This window comes from Anabrus simplex, chromosome 2 (assembly GCF_040414725.1).
Source record: "Anabrus simplex isolate iqAnaSimp1 chromosome 2, ASM4041472v1, whole genome shotgun sequence".
NCBI lineage: Eukaryota > Metazoa > Arthropoda > Insecta > Orthoptera > Tettigoniidae > Anabrus > Anabrus simplex.
The window spans coordinates 636530501-636552811 of record NC_090266.1 but is presented as its reverse complement, the minus strand read 5'-3'; the positions used below and the strand labels follow the sequence as shown (position 1 = coordinate 636552811).

Sequence of the window (22311 nt, the reverse complement as noted above, 5' to 3'; positions counted from 1 at the left end):
ACTTCCCTTAAAAATCAACTGAACAAGTCCTGGGTGTCTTAAGATGTGTCCTATCATTCTATCTCTTCTTCTTTTCAATTTTAGCCAAATCAATCTCCTCTCGCCAATTCGGTTTGGTATCTCTTCATTCGTGATTCAATCTATGCAATATATTTACATAATTTGTATGTTTCTCATTTTAACACAGACTATAATATGGATGTATCATTTTATTGAAGTGAAAAATGAAAATCCACAGCCTGTGGATCAGGAATGGAATGAATGAAGCCCCCATCTAGTGGCGAGGATATGAATTGTGCAGACTGTCGAGGCCTGTCGCACTCCTCTGGGGCAATGATTGATGACTGACAGATGAAACGAAATTATACTGGAAAGTGCTGCTGGATATTACAGGGAAAACCGGAGTACCCACAGAAAAACCTGTCCCCGCCTTCACTTTGTCCGGCACAAATCTCACGTAGAGTGACCGGGATTTGAACCACGGAATCCAGGGGTGAGAGGCCGGCGCGCTGCCGCCTAAGCCACAGAGGCTGCTTTTAATGAAATACAGTAGTTAAATTAAACACAGTACACTATATTGTAGATACATTATTACATCCTCCTGATGTGGGTACGGTGATTGAATCGCAATATTTTTGGAATTCGTAACTATTCAATGAACTGTTTCTGGTTAACTTGTGTTTTCATTGTGCTTTTGCAAACTTTCAAATGTAACCATTAAGGAAAGTGTTTTCCTTTTCACCCTCATAATCACAGAAAAGCTTCAATACACTGAATACAATGAAAAGTAATCTTGGAACTGTCCGGTTAAACCAGTGAGTTGATCAAAAGGTTGCTTCTCTCGCTTCCTTGTCCATGATTTGTACATTGGTATGTAACAACTTGTTTCCAAGGAACCCTAAATTGGCTTCTTCTTACCTCTACAGTATTAGTCTATCTGTGTACTCTGTACGTGCTGCAGACTACTTCAGGTCACCTACTGGTGATGAGGTAGTAACATTTTCCATTCTTTCTGAACTTTGCTAAACATTTACCGAATAACCTTGCAAAAGAACATCTTTAACAGGAGTGAAGCACAATGTGACTGGGTATTATAGTAATTTTCTATAGGAAATATCTAAAGGGTCAGGCGAAAAGCACGTACTATCTGGGATAGCATATAAAATAAGCAATATAATTATGTAATTTGTATGTTTCTTATTGTAAAGGAGACTATATGCTGATGTATCATTTTATTGAAATGCAGTAGTTAACACAGTACACCATATTTAGATACATTATTATGTCGTCCTGACATGGCTGTTGTGATTGAATCACAATATCAAGGTTTTCCTGTAACTTTGATAAGCAAAAGTATTTTATTTGATCTATTTACTACATTGAGCAGCAGCCTCGGGCTCCAACCTTAAAGGGGGCTATGGTCATGGGATGAAATGCTGTACACTGAGGACATAGGATATGGAAAATATTGTCAGTTTTCTCTTACAAAAATAGAAAATAATTGACCTTACTTAATTTATAGATAGAATGTTTTATGAAAATGAAAACCTACAACCTGTTTTCCAGTCTTTGACCGGGTCAGGGATGTAATGAATGAACCATATATAGGCTATTAGAACAATGGCGTCGCCACTCCCAAGGTGATTTATTAATGACTGATAGATATTATGAAATGAGAATGGAGAGTGTTGCTGGAATGAAAGATGACAGGGAAAACCAGAATACCCGGAGAAAAACCTTTCCCGCCTCTGCTTTGTCCAGCACAAATCTCACATGGAGTGACTTTTCAGTTAGCCTGTGGAAATTTTCCTTGAATTGATTAACATTTTCCAAGTCAGCAGATAGCAAGACAAGCAGCAATTGCCGGTAAGACAGGGCACATCACCTAAAGAGAGTTAGAGAGGAAGTAAGGGGACTTCTAGTAAGACTTAAGCACTATGTATTTCATTCTGCAATGACAAAACAGGTCAAAGTTTTTCTTCAGAGATAACCTTGAGAAGTCCCCTCTTCTGCACACCAAATAAATACAACTAAAGCAGCCCTACTTCATTGATACTCAAACTTTGCAAGATTTTTTAAAGAAGACTTGTATTAAGCTACCAACTTCATAAAAAAAATTCAGCACACTTATTGCCAAAATATTTCAAAATAAATAAATATGATAAAAAGCACATGAACTGCTTTTGTAATTCATATTGTATTTTAATTATTGTGTGTTTTATGGACAACACAAATTATTTAAAAAACTTTTGATAATGGATAGAACATTGTTAATAGCCTAATAAAATATGTTAGTAATTTTAACCTTAAAACAATTATATGCAGCTGAAGATGCGTAAATCAAGGTGAAACATATCCTGCAATTTGATATTTTGAAGTGTATGTGTAATCAAGTGAGATTATATGATGTATTGAATAGGTGCATCCTCAAGGAATATTCTTCTTTTTTTTTTTTCGTTGAAGTAATATATTGTTCATTGCGGACCAAAATCATGAAATCCTTAACATGTAAGATGTATCGATATAAAAGATGTGTTCGTCAACAAATGGAAGATGTTGCAAATCGAGACGGTACCAGTTTTCAAAGGAAGAATTAATAGTTATTGGTATCAAAGTTTGAAGAAAACTAATGTAGCAGGCTGAAAACAGTATCAGGAATTGGCAAAGGTAATCAGTGCTGCATTGTCTCTGTAACACAGGAATGCAGACATTGAAAGGCATCTTTCTGTTTCGAGATGAGCTTAACCGAGGACAAGACTTCCACTTGTGAATGAACATTAAATGCTACTTTGATTATGAAAGATACATTGAAAGGGTTAGGCAGAAAAACTGAACTGGTTCCCATGACTTCAAAACTTTTTGCTATGGGACAGAGTGCACATAAGCATTATACAATGTGCCTAGAGGAGCAAAGGAAATAGAAAGAGGAGGAGATTCATTTTGTTACAGACATAGCATGTTCGTGTAGCCATTGGGAGTGTTTGGCACTATAATTTCTCAATCACGGATAGGAAATTTAGGTACACTTAAAATGTTATCATGTTGTCAAAGAGGGGTGTATCAAGCCTGTATCAGAATATTCAGGAATGGAGGGGTAAAGTTGTAACATTTGGTGGAAAAAGACAGGGTAGTTTAACTGACAGCATGATAAGGGAGCTTATTAGCTATTATGGGATTGCCATATCCAACAACATAAATGATGTGGAAAGAATGAAAAGGGACATTTATGCTACTCTGAGGCACTACATTTCATGTTATGAGAGGCCACAACATGGCACTTGTCCAAAGGGGGTGGATTCATGGTGATGGTACAACAGGCAGGCTGCAGAGTGATGTGTTGATACACGTTCAAAAAGAAAAGTGCAGCTGTCTGAAAATATTTCATTGAAAATTATGCCAATATACCTCAGACTGGTCCTCTACTGCACTTTTAGAAAGATGTACATGACACAGAATGCCAATGAGTTGCTCCACCATGTGATATGGAACAAATGCCCAAGAGAAGTATTTGTTTCAAAAAAGAAACTAGATTTATGTGTAACCAGAGCTGTCAGTGAATTCAACATTTGGAATGTTAAATCACTGGAGCTTCAGCAAGAGCTCAAGGATGAAAGAGTGGTGGTGTGTGCTAAAAGAATTTCTGTGCAACGCAACAAGCGTCGGATATACCATAGCAAGAAGCGAGGTTCTACCAGTGGAAAGGACCACAGAAAGAAGAATAAGATTGGTAAAGCGTCAGGAGAGCAGAAGAAAAAGAATTCTGAGGGCCCCACATATGTACCAAGAGGATTTTAGTGCAAGTAGTGCATGCAGATCTTTAATCTCTGTTTTCTCATACTTTAAATTTTCATTACTTTCCTGTATATAAAATGTCCCTTGCCTTACAGTTTTTGAGATAGGCAGTTCAAACTTGCTACATTAGTTCACAAATATATGGTTAATTGAAATTGAACTGGGTTTTCACCTGGAAAAAATTACTATTTTTTAATAACTTTTTTGCTGATATTTAAGGAAAAGAATTATGAGTGCATAAATTTAAAAAATTGTGGAGGATTATCTATCATTAGCACATTAAAACCCAGGGCAATTTTTAATGTGCATATAAGGTAAATATGTTGACAAAATATGGAGTTGAGAAAATCAAATATGTAATACGAGGGACTATTTCTGTGGCATCCCATAAAAGTGAAGTTATATGATCATATCTTCTGAACCATTAAAGTTACTGAATTGAAAACTTATAAGCAGTCTTCTGCTATCTTATTACATCTTTGATATAAATTTGAAAATTATAGCTTTGATAGTTTAGGACTTTTGAATTTCAGTCATGGGTTACCTTAAAGAAGTGGAAACACTAAAAAAAACTGTATAAAAAGAAGAAATATTTTAATCACCATCCAAAAACATAAGTATTCTGGATTTATATTGATAATTGTATTTCCTTGTTTTCCTGTCTTCTTTCAGTAATGTAACAAACTTTATTTCTTGATATACCTTTTTTATAAAAGTTGAAAATAACATTTGTTATTATACTTGTGTTCTTCAAGCATTAACATTCCATTTAATTTTAAAAAATGTAATTTTTTATTTAATAATACTTGAATATCCAAAACCAGAAACAAATGAAAGTTAGCCTAAAACAGCAAATGATGTAGCTACTATTCATTATTATTTGGTAATTCCACGAACCTCCTATGCTGGCGTAGCATGGGGAGAGGAGAGAGATACTCCCATGTGGCGCGTCCCAGGTGGTGGATGGGGGGTCCTAACCGGCTTGCCAACGGGATTGAGGGAAATAAAATACCTCTCGCGGACCAAACACACCACCCCCTGTGGGTGGAGGACGCAGGCGAAGAATACACCCACAGTATCCCCTGCCTGTCGTAAGAGGCGACTAAAAGGGGCGACCAAGGGATGATAAAATTAGAACCATGATACTACTTGTAATTAGTACCACCACGCGCGGAACACCATGGGTCGCTTATTCTTGCGCGTAGTACCACTATGTTAGGTACACAATAGGTTTGTGATTAGTAGCAATAGAGTGTGTTGGCGGCTTTTACAGTACCTGTGATTCGTACCCCTACATGAGCAACACCATGGGATTAGCGACACCATGGTTCTGCCTTGCCTGTGCTTAGTACCCACTCTGTGAGGAACACCACGGGATAGTGCGGGTCCCTGTGTTTAGTCTACTTATGTGAGGAACGCCATAGGTTTGCGATGCCTGTAAGTAGCGCTGCAGTGTGCGAAACACCATACATCTGTGTTACATGTGCGAATTTCATTACTTGTGCATAGTACCATACTGTGTGGAATACCGCGAGTCTACGCTACTTTTGATTAGTACTGCAACATGACACATAGCATGGTTCTATTTTCCTAGCGATAAGTACCATTATGAGGGGCCGATGACCTGGATTTTGGACCCGTTTCGACTACAAGCATCATCAAGTCAGTATTGTGCTTTAGAAACTGTCCCTTGATCAGTAATACTATAGTTTAACGCTAAGTTTCTGGGAATGTGGGGCATTGCGGGTCAGATCCACTGATTGTTTTAACTTCATATCCATCCATTCATTCTTCATCCTCACGTTTTCGAATTCTGGTCAGTCGAGGATTATGGATTTTTAAATAGTCATACCATTTCGTCTCATTTCATACCATTAGGGCCGATGACCTAGATGTTAGGCCCCTTTAAACAACAAGCATCATCATCATCATCATCATCATCATTTGGTAATTTACGTATGTATACTTGTACTTACACACTTATTTATTCTGGGTCATTCGACCTTTTTTGATTGAGAATTATTAAAGGGTATATTGTTTATCAAAATTTTTTGTGCAAAAATATTTTGGTATCAAATATTTTACCCCCTGTGGGTGGGGGACGCAGGCGAAGAATACACCCACGGTATCCCCTGCCTGTCGCCTGAGGCATCCAAAAGGGGGGACCAAGGGATGATCGAATAAGAACCATGAGCCTACTTGTAATTAGTACCATCACTCAGGGTACACTATGGGTTGCTTTTACTTGTATATAGTACCGCTGTGTTAGGTAAACAATGGGTTTGTGACTAGTAACGACAGTGTGTGAATCCGGGTGGGTTTCACCGTACCTATGATTAGTACCCACTATGTGAGGAACACCACGGGATAGTACGAGTCCCTGTGATTAGTACACCTGTGTGAGGAACACCATAGGTCTTTGTTACATGTGCTCATTACATTACCATAATGTGTGGAATACCGCGAGTCTACACTACTTGTGATTAGTACCGCAACATGACAAATACCATGGTTCTACTTCCCTAGCGATAAGTAGCATTATGAGGGGCCAATGACCTGGATTTTGGACCCCTTTAGACTACAAGCATCATTGAGTCAGTATTGTGCTTTAGAAGCAGTCCCTTGGTTAGTAATACTATTGTTTTAAGATAGTTTCTGGGAATGTGGGGCATTGCGGGTGGGATCCACTGATTGTTTTAAATTCATATCCATCCATTCATTATTCGTCATCATGTTTTGAATTCTGGTCAGTGGATGCTTTTGGACTTTTAAATTGTCAATACATTTCATCTCATTTTGTACCATTAGGGGCCTGGGGCCTATGACCTAGATGTTAGGCCCCTTTAAACAACAATCATCATCATCATCATCATCATCAAATATTTTACCATATTGGTCATATGGCAACTTTGTCTCTTTTAGTCTCTTTTTCATCTTATTTTTGGAGTGGTCTTACACTCCTAGCCCTGTACCACTTGGGTTGTGATTGTAATTTAAACTTTTGGGGTATAACAACGCTTGTATTGAGAATAGAAGTGCACTGTCTAATCTACTTGGGGAGATTGTTCAACCCCAAATTCTGTGTTGTTAATAATGACTCAACAGTTATCGTAATTTCTCTTAAATGCTGGAGGTGTTGGTTTTTGGACACTTTCCTTACTAGGGCAGATTATGAAATTTTTCATAGAGAATGCGAGTTGCATAAGCACGATCATAAAAATACATGAAATTGTAGTCCTTTGAACACCAAATAGCACTTTCAGAGCAGAATAGGACAGTCCAGTTTTTGTTTTTACTAGGAATTTTTCTTTTCATTTTTTTTTTACAAGTTACACCCTGTGTGTGGGGTACGCAGATGAAGAATACACTCACGGTATCCCCTGCCTGTCGTAAGGGGCGACCAAGGGATGATTGAATTAGAACCATGAAACTACTTGTGATTAGTACCATCATGCGGGGAAAGCCATGGGTCGCCTTTACTTCCGAGTAGTACCACTATATAAGGTACACAATAGGTTTGTAATTAGTAGCAGCAGAGAGTGGTTCACTGTGGAGTTCCAGTACCTGTGATTAGTACCACTATATGTGGAACATCACGGGCTTACGTTGCCTGTTATTTGTACCATTATGTACCAGGGGTCTGGGCATTGCCTGTGATTAGTACCACTATGTGAGGGGTCTGCGTTGCCTGTGATTTGTACCCACTATGTGAGGGGTCTGCGTTGCCTGTGATTTGTACCCACTATGTGAGGAACATCACGGGATAGTACGAGTCCCTGTGATTAGTACACCTATGTGAGGTGCACCATGGGTTTGTGTTGCTTATGAATGGTGCCTTTATGTGAGAAACACCATAGATCTGAGTTACCTGTACAACGCAAAAAAATTGTGATTAGTACCATAATGTTTGGAACACCGTGAGTTTGATTAGTACCGCAACTTGAGAAATACCATGGTTCTACTTTACTAGCGATAAGTGCCATTATGAGGGACCATTAACCTGGATATTGAACCCCTTTAGACAACAAGCATCATCGATTTAGGATTGTGCTTTGGAAGCAGTCCCTTGGTCACTCATATAATTTCTGGGAAGGTGAGGCATTGCGGGTCAGATCCACTGAATGTTTTAAATTCATTCTTCATCATCATGTTTTTTTAATTTTGGTCAGTGGATGAATTTTGTACTTTTGAATTGTCATTGTATTTCATCTCATTTCAGATCGTTAGGGGCCGATGACCCAGATGTTAGGCTCCTTTAAACAAGCATCATCATCATCATAATATTTTCAAGGTGCTTTACATCCCACATATGGTGATGATACTACAAAAATTAATAATCTGGTTTCTTAACATACTTTGGAAATGTTACAGTTTGGTAATAATGTAAAAATGTTGATGTTCACACCTGTTAAATCCTGCATTTCTGTATTGTTCCTTATGGAGCTGTAGCCTTGGAAACCTGGGCTTATATTTATTTACTTACTTCTTTCCATGGTTTCCCATTTTCACACCAGACAAATGCTGGGGCTGTACCTTCTTTAAGGCAACGGCCGGTTCCTTACCACTCCTAGGCCTTTCCTATCCCATCGTCGCCATAAGACTTTAAGACATTCCTGTGTCGGTGCAGCGTAAAGTAAATTGTAGAAAAAACTTCTTTATTTATTTATTTATTTATTTATTTATTTATTTATTTATTTAGTTATTTAATTAATTAAACATATACCACCAACAGAGACATACTCCATTTACAGGTGGATTTCGTACATCATAATGCACATTATGAAGAACAGAATTTGAGAATAAACAACAAGAAAGCAGTATTCAAAACATTGAAAAACAAGAGAAAGAAAAACAAACATGATAAATAATACAACAAAACTTGTACGCTTGTTGTTTGCCCCAACATACCAAGTATAATATCAATGTCATTATTAAGAAATACAATTTCTCTTAGCATAATATTTTAACAAAAATCTGTCATACTCATTTTTTATTTACACTAATTACTAAATAATGGTACAGTATTTGATTTTAATCAGAAGATGTTATCTCTGTGAATCTACAGTTTCCACATGATGCATGAAGATTCCGAAGAGTCATCATAAAGTCAATTCTCTGATTACAAGCAGCAATTTTTCAAAATTTTCCCAAAATTTCTTTAATTATGTCTGGCTCTAGGGAGGTTCTTGCTCCTTGGTATTTGCGCAAGGAAGAAATCATTTATGAATTAGCTATTAGAAAGGTTCAGTCTGGTGGCATGGTTGTGACAGATGCATCTAGACTCGAAGATTCTTTATTTACCTATTTGTATTCCTGTTTGTGGAGGAAAGGAAGTTGGTGAGGCTTTATCCATGATCACCACCAATACTGCTGACCTTGCATCTGTTGTGCTTTTTTCTGAAGGAGGTGAACCCTCTGGTAACCAACTTAGCTTAAACGTATTCAGTCTAGACTCTTTCATTTTTATAATAGAATGGGCAATCTGTTCTCTTAAGCTTAGCGAAGTACATTCCAGTATGGCTAACTCCTTGTGCCAACATATTTCTGAGCTGTCCAGCAAGGTGAACCAATTGTTGTCTGGGTTTGTTAGTGGGAAGAGTGACTATGTTGCCCCATTAACTATGAACACGGAAGAGGACCCAAATAAGTCTTCTGATAGTGGAGAATCGTTCGAGCAACAACAAGCTTCTGCCCCATCAGAACAGGTAGCTAACCCCATTGTCAATCATCATCTTCCACCTTTTTTAAAATATATATTAGTAACGCAGTTTTCAGTTTTCCTCAGCCTCCGGGGCCCTCTCTGGTAATATCCCCAGGCTTTAGCAGCTTAGCCCACCCATCCTTTAACCACGTTGCTTAAGGGCATTTCTAGATTTTCCGTTAACTCCACTAATGGTGCCATAGCTTTCTTAAAATTTCTTGTAGAATTCTAGTTCCATGCTTTGATATTTGCCCTTTCGCACTCTCAAATTTGACAAATAATCTATCCTTACACAGTTGATGTTTTATCAGACAAGATTGTTGAGGCTATATCGGAAAGGAGTTCCATTGAAACCTTCCATGCTCACTTGTTGGCAAACTTTATTCCTGTGAGAGCTCTGTCATCTCTAATCCAGAAATATTATTTCCGAGTCCAGAAGCTAGATGAAAATCTAGCTGACTTTATACAGGATATTAAGTTCTACACTAGAGTCTTTGCTATGCACTATTCCGGAGGTCAAATTGTACAAACTATCATTCAAGGGATTTCGCCCTCTTATCCGTCATATTTGTGTTTTGCTTCCCGTCCTCAAATGTTAAGGAACTTGGGGCCATGTCCGTGTCTGCGGAAGGAGTAAAATATGCTGATACTCTGCGAGTCGCTCGGGACCCACCACCTTCTAATATTTCTCGGCCACCCTCTCACCGAACTTTCACTCCCCCCCAAATGTTATGCGTGTGGGCTGCAGACCATTTAAGAAATAAGTGTCCTCTGTTGAAAACAAGTGGATCTAAGAATGAACGTTCGTCTTCTTCAGGCTGTTTCAAATGCAGATCATTTACACACCTGGCTAAGAATTGTAAATTACAGAATAGTAGTAATTCTTGTTCTACGTCTAGTATCAACAGCAACTCAATTTGACTTGAGTGCCCAGTTAAGTTCTCCCCCCCCAGTTGAAATCTGATGGTACTATTTCACGTATTGAGGAAGGAAGACAGTCTAAAACTTTCTTTGAAGGTCCTAAAGAGTGCGTGAAAATCACCTCTAATACTCCTGGATATGTGCCCTTCATCAAAATTGAAATACCACGAACCTACTACGCTGGCGTAGCAGGGGGAGAGGTGATACTCCCACGTGGCGCGTCCCAGGTGGCAGATAGGGGGGTCCTAACCGGCTTGCCGGTGGACTTGAGGGAAATAAAATACCTCTTGCGGACCAAACACACTACCCCTGCGGGTGGGGGACGCACATGTAGAATACACCCGTTGTATCCCCTGCCTGTCGTAAGAGGTGACTAAAAGGGGAGACCAAGGGATGATTGGATTAGAACCATGAAACTACTTGTGATTAGTACCACCATGCAGGGAACCCCATGGGTCGCTATTACTTGCACGTAGTACCACTATGTTAGGTACCAAATAGGTTTGTGATCAGGAGCACCGTGCGGTCAGGCTTTTACGGTACCTGTGGTTAGTAGCACTATATGAGCCACACCAGGGTTCTGCCTTGCCTATGATTAGTACCCACTATATAAGGAACACCACGGGATAGTAAGAGTCCCTGTAGTTAGTACACTTATGTGATGAAAACCATAGGTTTGCGTTGCCTGTAAATGGTGCCGCTATATGTAAAACACCATAGGTCTGTATTACATGTGCGAATTTCATTACCTGTGAGTAGTACCATAATGTGTGGAATACCGCGAGTCTACGATACTTGTGATTAGTACCGCAACATGTCAAATACCATGGTTCTACTTTCCAAGCGATAAGTACCATTATGAGAGGCCGATGACCTATATTTTGGACCCCTTTAGCTTGCAAGCATCGTCGATTCAGTATTTAGCTCTAGAAGCAGTCCCTTGGTCAGTATTACTATTGTTTTCCGTCAGTTTCTGAGACTGTGGCATTGTGGGTCGGCTCCACCGATTGTTTTAACTTCATATCCATCCATTCATTTTTCGTCCTCACGCTTTGAATTCTGGTCAGTGGAGGATTTTGGATTTTTATTTTGTCATTGCATTTCATCTCATTTCGTACCATCAGGGGCCGATGACCTAGATGTTAGGCCCCTTAAAACAACAAGCATCATCATCATCATCATCATCAAAATTGAAATAAACAATGAACCTGTTACTGCCTTAGATTCAGGAAGTATTGTGTCCATTATTTCTGAAGAATGGTATTCCAAGTTGAAATACTGTTGTAAATTTCCTGAATATGTTTCTTCTGCTGTAAAATGTGTTTCAGCTAACTCTTCCCCATTGGAAATCTTAGGACTAAGCCATGCAAAAATTTGTATTTCAAAATTTACTTGGAAATTTAAGTTATTCATTGCTAAAAATTTGTCGACCTGTAATAATAAGAGCCTATTTCCTGTCTTACTCCGGTTTGGTGCTTGATCTTCAAAAGTAGTCGTGCTCATTCAAGTTTGGTAATAATGTCCATATACCCATTTTGACATGTAATTCTGTTTCATGTTTGCTTATTTCGCCTCCTCAGTGTGGGATGGCATTAGACCTTATGCATCTATCTAAGGATCAGGCTAACTGCATTTGTAAATTGTGTCATTTTCCAACGTGTTTTTGGAAAATCTTTTGGTGACCGACTTGATTGAGTACAAGATAGAGGTTACAGATTCGATTTCCGTAAGATTTCCTCCTTATAGGCTATCTCTGCCTAAAATGAAGGCCCTCAAGGAAATTATAGACAAGATGTTGAATGATGGTATCATTCGACCCTCCAAGTTGGTGTATTCTTCACCTGTATTTCTGATACCAAAACCACAAGGCTGCTTCAGGCCAGTAATTGATTACAGGACGTTGAATTTTAAGATTGTTCTACCATCTATACCCCTTCCTGACTTGCATTTATGCTTTTCTGGGTTTTGTAGGGCTAACTTCTTCATCATCTTAGATCTAAACCAAGCCTATAATCAGATGCCTCTGGTGGAAGAATCTAAACATCCGACTGCTTTTGTTACTGACTGGAACCTGTATGAATACAACCGTGTGCCTTTTGTGCTACCCACAGGCGCAGCAGTTCTTACTAGGCTGCTAGGTAGGGTCTTCTCTGATATTAAATTTGAGTATCTTTACCATTATCTAAATGATGTTATTTTTTCTGAGACCTTTGAAAACATTTAGCTCATCTAGAGGAAGGTCTGAAACACCTTCATAAAGCAGGTTTGGCAGTCAAGTTGTCAAAAGCTTCCTTTGCTAAACCATCTATGTCTTTCTTAGGGCATATTGTTTCACCTGTTGGAGTGTCCGTCGATCATTCCAGAACGCAAGCCATCCGTAATTTTAGGCCTCCCAAAGATATTAGAGGGGTGGCTAGAGTCATTGGCATGGTAAATTTATTTAGAAAATTAATCCCCAACTTCGCTAATCGGGCAGCACCCCTGAATCTTCTTTGCAGGAAAGGTGTCAAATGCAAATGGGTCCCTTCCCAACAGGCCACTTTTGAGGATCTCTAATTAGCCCTCTGCAATGCACCTGTCTTGGCTGTGCCAAATTATTCTAGCAAATTTTTTGCACAGACCGATGTGTCTTAAGCGGCAGTCACTGCAGTTCTTCTTCAGGAATCTGAACTCTGAAGACATCCCATCGCCTATGCATCTAGGACCTTGTCGCCTCAAGAGACCAAAAATTCTATATTTGAGTTAGAGGGACTGGCCGTGCTCTTTGCCGTAGAAAAATTCCGCCTTTATTTAGAGCATGTCAGATTTGACCTAGAGACCGACAATCAGGCCCTAAGGTGGGTATTAGCCAGGCTCCATAGTACTGGGCACATCGTCCGCTGGGCCATTAGGATTTCAGCCTTTCAGTTTGACATGCGACACATTTGGGGATCTGAGAATGTGGTTGCTGATGGGTTAAACCGAATGTTTTCCAGTGATTCTAATTCTGTTGACTCAGAGGAAAGCCCTCCGCCTTCTCTTTCCACTCCTTCCGGTATAAGTGCCATTCTGACTGATGTCCCTATGCTATATCATGACGTAGGTAAATATCACTGTGAAGATCCTGTGCTGGCTCCCATCACGGAAAACCTTTCTTCTGGGGAACATGTTGTCCCTTATGTTTTGAGGAATGTGGTCCTGTGTTGTGTCTCAAGGCACGATCAAAAGATGAAAATTGTTCCAGCAGTTTTAGTACCTAAGATTTTTCAAATATTACCATGAGACCCCATTAGGGGGATATCTGGCCATCTTAAAAACCAGAGAGAAGATAAGGGAACTGTTTATATGGAAGAGTATGGGCGGCAAAATTAAAGAACTGGTTAAAGCCTGTAAACCTTGTTTGATTAGCAAGTCCACATCTACCAAAGTAGGGCTATTGTCATCACACCAAGCCTCTCACCCTATGGAGCGATTGTACATAGAATATGCGGAACCCTTCCCGCAGTCGAAAGGGAACAGGAATAAATTCATTCGTGTGTGTGTGTGTTTTTACACAATTCTCATGGCTGTTTCTGACCAGGCTTGCCACTGCACAAACTACTATTTCTTGTCTCAGTTCTGTATTTGCATCTTTTGAATCCTGTCAATATATTGTCTCCCATAATGCTAAGGCATTCACTTCCAATTTATTTTGTAAGTTCTGTTTTGATCTGTTTCACGTCACCACATCGGCATTTTACCCACAGCCATCTCTAGCATGGTAGGTTAATCAAAATCTTCGATCAGCTCCTATTGCTTTCCACATCATTCTCGGTGGGACTCATCCTTACATTGGTTAGCATTAGCTTTAACTCAGCCGTTCATGAGTCCCACAAGTTTTCTCCAATATCTGTTGTGTTTAAGTTTGTCCCAAACACTCCCTTGTCAGATTTGCGGTCAATCAATGAGCTATTACCAGAGACAATAGATCCAGAGAATATCCGGGATCTATGGAGAAAGGCTAGAAATAATCTTAAGGCATCTCGTAAGAAAGTAAAAATGATGTATGACCGTGGACAAAACCCACCAGTTTAAAGGTTGGAGATCAGGTCATGGTCAAGGTTTTGTTCCTGCGAGCAAGCTTGCCCCCAGATTTCGTGGACCTTGTGGTGTTCTAGATTTTCTGACTCCTGTCACCCTTTTAGTGAGTAATCCAGAGACCGGAAGGATTTTTTGTGTTCACCTGTCTCAAGTAAAGCCAGCATGAACCCCTTTCACTTTTTCATTATATGCCACCAAGTGATTAAGTTGCTGAATTAATTACATTTCTTTCTTAGGATCTTCGTAAGTTTACAGTAAGTATTAATAGAAGTAAACATAAGGAGGCCCCTTTTCTTTATCAAAAAGTATGTATGTAAATGTATTCTTGGTCAAAATTATTAACTTGTACCCTGAAGGTTAAATTTCGTTTTGTTTGGTAAAATTATTTTGTAAAAACCTTCCCTTCTATAAATTCTAAACCATTTTGCCATTAAAGCCTCTGCCTCCAAACCTGAGTCAGAAACTCGGTGTGCCATCCTCCTAAGTCGCTAACCATATCTACACTATATGTAGTACCGTCTGAGAAACGGTTACTGTTGCCCCAAAATTGATTGTCACAGTGCCCAACTTTCATCTGAGGCCACGTCATATCAACATGGGAGAGATGCCAGTGTGGGGTATGGGCCTGCCTCATTCTGGGCTAGACTCCATATAAACTGCTTTATTTGGGACTCTCATCATAGGGAGATGCTGGGATGCTGGACTCAACCTCCCACTCTCTCCTTGGACTGGACCATGCTACTTGGTCCTTGGCTGCCATCACCATGGCTTCAGCCCTCGGTATATCGGGAGGATGGTATCTCAGGGTACCAAGGGAGTCAGACCACCTGCATCTTAACATCGGCAGTGGCGGCCTCACTTGCCTGTCAACCTTGGGCGCTATAGCCCGGACGTGGACTACTTCAGAAATACTATCAAGACTACCTTATTTCAACAAACAAACAAGAATAGACTCTCTATCCTGATATACTGATGTATTTCAAAGCTGTTCATACCATTGTAAAACCTTAGGTGGTGGAGGTCTGTGCTGGGGTGGGGGATGGGGGGGGGGGGGGTACACATTCTCTGGCCATTTAAACTGTGTGCCTTCTATAAGGCCATCTATGTAGTCTGACTTGAACTGATGTATTACAAGCTACCTTGATTTTCAACTGTTAGATGTCTCGATCATCGGTTTAAGAGTCACCTCTGGGGGGATCAAGGATAATTTATTCTTAAAGGAAACTTCATTTTTACAATTGGTGAACCTTAGGTTCTGAAGATAGTTTTGTTCATGTATCAATGTTGTCAACACTTCTGCTGGTTCCTTCTTCAGTAGCAATCAACCTATCGGAATTTTGTAAATATTTTCTCTAGCCAATTAAACTTGGGGTTTGTGTACAAGAATCCAGCCTACCAGTAAAGAGTTCTGGAAACTTCCCCTCAAAAATACTATAAAAGCTGGGCACTTTAGGGCCATATTGTCTTGATTGCTCCAGTCATTTGAGTGCAGCGTGTCAAGGTGGCAGGGGTTGTGAGCGGCATTAGGAAGGCCTAGCAACGCAAGGTAATGGCAGAATTTTCATGAATATGTGATTGCTCCTGCAGATAGCTTGAGGGGAAGGTTTCAACCTCTTATTTATGTAAAGCTCTAAATTTGGTGCTTTAAATGTAGAATTTGCGGTAAGTCTGTGGACGCTATTTTATTCCCTACTGGGAAATCTGTATTGTAAGGGAACAAAGAGTGATTACCTTTGGTTGGTTCCCATTCAACTTAGCATGGGGTGACTACAGTTTTCAAAACCTCTAAAATTCTTAACACTTATTTGATATTTAATATTTCTTACTTAGTCACCCCGCTGTAGAATAGCCTTAGCCTCTGTATCTTTGAGCCATGAGCCCACTTACTGTCGGGTTTTAAGTTTTTCTAGAAGAAGTGCAGGTGTTTCGCTTCTTTGCATTTTGTTTATGGGCGGTTGTAACCAGCCTTTTCTTTTGTCATTAAGGATAGTTAGTATGGGCAATTATGCCCCTGTAAATTGATTGTGGTGTGTTGAACTGGTTCTGGTATGAAGTTCCCTTGAGGAACAGAAAGTTAAGCCTACCTCTGGGGCAACCTTATGTAAATACTTCAGTCAAGGACAACCGATATGTTGTAAGTGCGCTATTAGAAATTGATGCCTCTGTGAGGCTGGACTATGATATAGTTGGAGTGCAGACTCCTACAAGTGTATCTTCGAAGAGCAAAACGTGCTCTTTGTAAAATATTATACCTGTCAAGGGCAATAACGCTCTTTTCTGTGTAAATCAAACAAACTGTTAACTATTGTAAATTTTGTGCCTGATATTCTGACTTTTAAGTCCACTATATTGTTGTAGCTGATGAGCTTGTTGTATGGTTGTTATTTATTCAGATTTTCTATTTATCGATTTTAAATTAGGAAAAAAAGGAAAGAAATTAAATTTCAAAATTTGTTGTTAATTCCTTTTCCACCCATTCACCCCAGGCACTTTTTTTCCCTCTGTCAGCCATGGAAACCCCGGAACAAAATAGATGACACATTCTAACCAATGGAGAATTTTTGTGGCTGGCTGTTTTAGAGTGTGTGCAGTGAAACGTTTGTCTTTTCCATAAACTCATGATGTTCACATTAAAGTTCACTCTAGGGAGTAGCTCACTGTCATCACTCATATTATTTATGAGTTTGTACATGTATATTTGTTGCAGAATATCCCTTCTGTTACATAATGATGAAAGTCTAAATTCATTTAGCAAGTTGTTATATGAAATCTTTTCTTTCGGTGCTGAAGTATGGCGCATTTTGTAATACTAACTCATTTGATGGATTTCCTCAACCATTATAATTTAAATTTTGGTGTCAGTATGGAACAAGGATGAAGTTTTCAACTTATAATATTATATTCTTCAGAACCGAAAAGTTGTGCTCCCGATGGGTTCCATGAAATCTGTCCAACCAACACAATGAGGAGCACATGGGGGCAAGTCTGCAATTTTTGCAATGGTTCTCCATGGAAGGGAAGTTCTCTTCACCGCATTGTCATGGGTGACGAAACATGGATCCACCACTACACCCCCAGCAGTAAGCGGTCATCAGTGGAGTGGAAACGCATATCCTCTCTAAGGATGAAGAAGTTAAAGGTGACACCATCTGCTAGGAAGATGATGGCCACGGTGTTCTGGGGCAGCACGTGAGCCAAATCGATCTCTCACCAATTTGATTCAGTATCTCTTCATTTGTGATTCGATATACCCATCTCACCTTCAGCATTCCTCTCTAACACCTCATTTCAAAAGCTTCTATTCTCTTTCTTTCTGATCTAGTTATTGTCCATGTTTCACTTCCGTACAGTGTCACGCTCCAGACGAAAGTCTTCAAATAACATTTAATTTCTTTGTTGATATTCGAAGTGAGCACATTTCTTAAGAAAGGCCTTCCTTGCTTGTGTTAGTCTGCATTTTATGTCATCCTTACTTCTGCCATCGTTAGTTTACTACCGAAGTAACAAATTCATCTGCTTCCTTTAAGACTTCATTTCCTAATGTAATATTTCCTGCATCAACTGACTTTGTTCGGATCCGAATTACCTTCAGAATCTCAAATAGTGTGGTCCAATCAACACTAATGCCTTTTTCTAGATCTTTCCCTTCTTAATATGATCCTCTAAACAAATTATCTACATGAATTTTGGCCAACAGGCTAATGAAATGGGCGGAAGAAATTTCCATCCTTTCGAGTTATCAAAAGCGGTTTAAGGAAAGATAGCAGAACAGAAGATATCATTACAATTGTAAAAGCAGTAATACAGTAGGTATATAGTGTATATTAAATGGAATGTAGGAAAATTTTATACATACATTTTGTTTCGCCCTCTAAGGAGCACATAGAACCGTTACTTAGCACTTGTTTTCTTATTCTTCTTATCTTTGCAGAACTTCCTGATCCTTTCACTTTGGCACTGTCTTCTTTCTTGCATCCATGCGTTTTTTTTTTAGTTAAAAAAAGCCAGGCTGAATGGCTCGGACGGTTGAGGCGCTGGCCTTCTGACCCCAACTTGGCAGGTTCGATCCTGGCTCAGTCCGGTGGTATCTGAAGGTGCTCAGATATGTCAGCCTCCTGTCTGTAGATTTACTGGCACGTAAAAGAACTCCTGCGGGACTAAATTCTGGCACCTCGGTGTATCCGAAAGTCGTAAAAGTAGTTAGCAGGACGTAAAGCAAGTAACATTATTGATTGAGTTTTGAATTCCTTCCTGTTGGGTTCTTGGCTATGTAGTTATATGTATTGATTTTCTGCCGGTATGTAGTCCATGTAGTTGCCAGTGGGTTAATATTGATTTCTGTGTGGTCACTTTGGGTGTCTACCAGCCAGCGTATTTTGGTTTGTTGGGTTTCACTGATTATGTGAAAGATTTTCTTGGTCAAGTGGGAGTCATCCGTTCATGCTATATGATCGTAGAATTTCATGTCTTTTCCATGCAAGTGAGGTGAATCGTCCAGTCAGCAAATTACAGTACTTCTGAGCTTTTGCTTTATATGTGTATATGCTGTATATTTTGAAAAAGCCTCTGACACGTTCAGCGGGTGAGCATTGGTCGGGATATCATGCCTGATAGGGGTGTCTTAAAAGATGATACACTCCGTTGAGGCCATCTATGGAGGTGTGCAGTGTAGTATTCGGGTAGGTGATGGGGTGATATATGGCCAAATAGAATCTAAATTGGGTCTGTAACAAGGGTGTAAGCGATATCCTATTTTATTTTTGTTATTTATCAATTATATAATAATTGAGCCTGGAGGAGATAATTGGGCGAGCCCAGTTATACTAAGTCATGAAATACCAGCCCTAATTTTTGCAGACAATGTGCTTCTGATGATGTTAATAGCTAGAGGCATGCGGAAAAGTTTCATTGCTGTGGCAGAATTTTCAAAAAAAAAATGGTCATAAAAGTTATTATTTGTAAGACGAAAAGTTTTGATTTGTAAAAAGGGCAGTAAATAAGCAAAGAATGAACTATGGATCATAGATGCTTGTAAAGTAGAAGTCGCTAATAGATTAGAATACTTGGGAATACATATAGGAAATAAATGGGGAATGCATCCACTAGATGAAGCAAGCAAAATGGAAGGATCTTGCAGCATATCAGTAATTAAATTTCTTGAAAATATATTTCCAGATATAGATTATAAGATTCAAAAAATAGTTCTACAAGCTGTAGTGAAAAATCGAATGTTACATGGAGCTGAACTGTGGGGGGTAGGGGAAAAGTGTGAGATGCTGTAAGATGATAATGGGGTTACCAAATTGTATAGTATATTGTGGAGTAATATCAATACCGGATGGTTCACCCACCCCTCATCAGAAATAATTAATGGTTATATCATCAGATTAGTTATTGTCCTGATGTTATTGTAAGATACAGTGTATGTTTCTGACACGATTAAATAAATAAACCCGCCCTTTGCGATCTAGTTTTATGCAATCTGCCATATTTACAATAGTTCTGATGTGTAGTTGCGAGCTATAAAATGGCAGGAATTGTGAGCGCTGCTATTAATTCATTACGAGTACCCCGAATGAACCGTAAAGCTAGCATAGATAGGAAGATCCTGTACCTTACAACACGACGTGCGCACACAGACCAGGGACAGGTATTGTATAGGCTGAAAATTGCCCGCTTCATAAGTCATATCAGTGTTTTCTGGGCTTGTAGGCCATGGTCTAGGAGCATGTGATGGTCACGGCATTTCACCAAAGACTGCGTATGAAGGAAGTTCAATATATAATGCAACACATTCTTTTTATAAAAACAGTTTGGTTTTAATAAAGATTTAAATACACCATGTTATTCCCCAATGTTTTTGCTACAATACCCTATTTTTCAACATAGTTTTCATACAATGCTAAGCCTTATGCCACCATAATTAAGGGCCTGTATGTCTGCATGGTACCACTCGACTGGTCGACTTCAGAGCTAATTATTACAAGTGATGCAATTGTTTTGTCAGAGCTAATGTCGTGCTGCATCGATAACTTCCCCATCATCCATGTAGTGCTTCCCGCGAAGTGCATCCTTCATTGGGCCAAACAGGTGGAAGTCAGAAGGCGCGAGATCCGGGCTGTAGAGTGGATGAGGAAGAAGAGTCCACTGAAGTTTTGTAAGCTACTGTCGGGTGCGCAGACTTGTGTGAGGTCTTGCGTTGCCGTGGAGAAGGAGAAGTTTGTTTGCATTTTTGTGGTTACAAACATGCTGAAGTCGTTTCTTCGATTTCGCTAGAGTAGCACAATACACTTGATAGTTGATCGTTTCACCACGAGGGAGGACATCAAACGGCATAACTCCTTCAGAGTCCCAGAAGACCGTAGCCATGACTTCACCAACTGAGGGTACGGTTTTGAACTTTTCCTTCATGGGAGAGTTGGTGTGGTGCCACTCCATGGAATGCCTTTTTGTTTTCGGTTCGAAGTGATGAATCCATGTTTCATCATCGCCTGTGACAATGTTTGACAAGAAATTGTCACCTTCAGCCTCATAACAAACGGGCAATTCCGTGCAGATGTTTCTTCTTTGCTCTTTATGGTCTTCCGTTAGTTGTCGAGGAACCCAGCGGGAACAAAGCTTTGAATACTCCAGCTGGTGGATGTGTGTGTCAGCACTACCAACAGAGATGTCAAGTTCGGCAGTGAGATGTTTTGATTTGTCAGTCACATCGAATAAGGGTGTCAGTATGTTCCAGCTTCGCAGGCATCACAGCTGTGTGCAGCTGGCACGTGGGAGATCAGACAGGTTTTCTCAACCTTGTTGTGATAATGAAACATGCTTTTGTCCACTGCCAGGTCTCCAGACATTCTGCAAGCGCTATGAATATTTGCGGTGTCCTGGTTTTCTGAAAAAAGAAATTAAAAAAGGCTCTCTCTTCGGTACGCACCTCTGTTACAGACGCCATTTTGAAAGCTATTTATAGTGCTACCCCCTTTCGGAAATTAATGAAACTCTACGAGATGAAGTGGGAATATTCAAAGATTTCCCAAACTTAATTCCAAATTTTAAAACCGAAATTGGCCGAAAAATAAGATGGGTTGCATTATATATTGATTACCCCTCTAAAAATGAGTTAAAATCTTATTGTTATAACTGAGTGCTTAGCGACATCAGATTTGTCTTGTGGGTTTCATTGTTCGATGTTTTGAAATAAAATGGTGAGAACATCCCTTTGCTTTTGTTTACATAAATTGCTATTTTTTGGAAGCATTCAATGATTTGTCAGAATGTCTAAAATAAAAGAAAGAAAAGTTTTTTTTAATTTAGAGAATGTCTATATAATATGCATTTTGAGTGCAAGTATATTTTGACTTGCCCTCTTCTTGTATCCAGCCGGTTGCTCGCATGCTTTTGGGGAGTGTGTCGTATACTGCTCCTTGTGTGGCGAGGACTGGTGTTTGTAACAGTGGAGGGGAAAAGGGGAGGAGCAGAAGGAAGGATTTGGGTAGGAGGGGGTGTGTCTTGTGGAGTCTTGATTGCGTGTTTTGGTTTCTGTTTATTATCGTTCTTTAAATAAATATTTGTTTAACAGAGTAATGGTTACATCAAAAAGAATGTGGGTTTCGTTCATAATCTCAATGAGATTAAAGTTTGGATTGGTATACTGGTCCATGTTAATGTAAAATCCTTCGAAGATATTGAGCAAAGAACCCTTGGAAATTGTTTTCAGAATTTCCATGTCGCCTTCAGTATTGGAAAATTCATGTTTGGATTCTTCTATGTGTTGCCCTATGGAGAAAAATTGGTTGTATTTAACAGTGTTTATATGTTCATTGTTGCAGGTAAAGAAACTCATG

General features: G+C 39.4%; 1 protein-coding gene across 3 annotated transcripts in view; it reads left to right on the top strand.

Annotated features, from left to right (window-relative positions):
* The window catches only part of LOC136864297 (E3 ubiquitin-protein ligase Hakai), a 232004-nt gene that overhangs the window by 197346 nt on the left and 12347 nt on the right, over positions 1–22311 (top strand). The gene's annotated exons all lie outside the window — the stretch shown is intronic.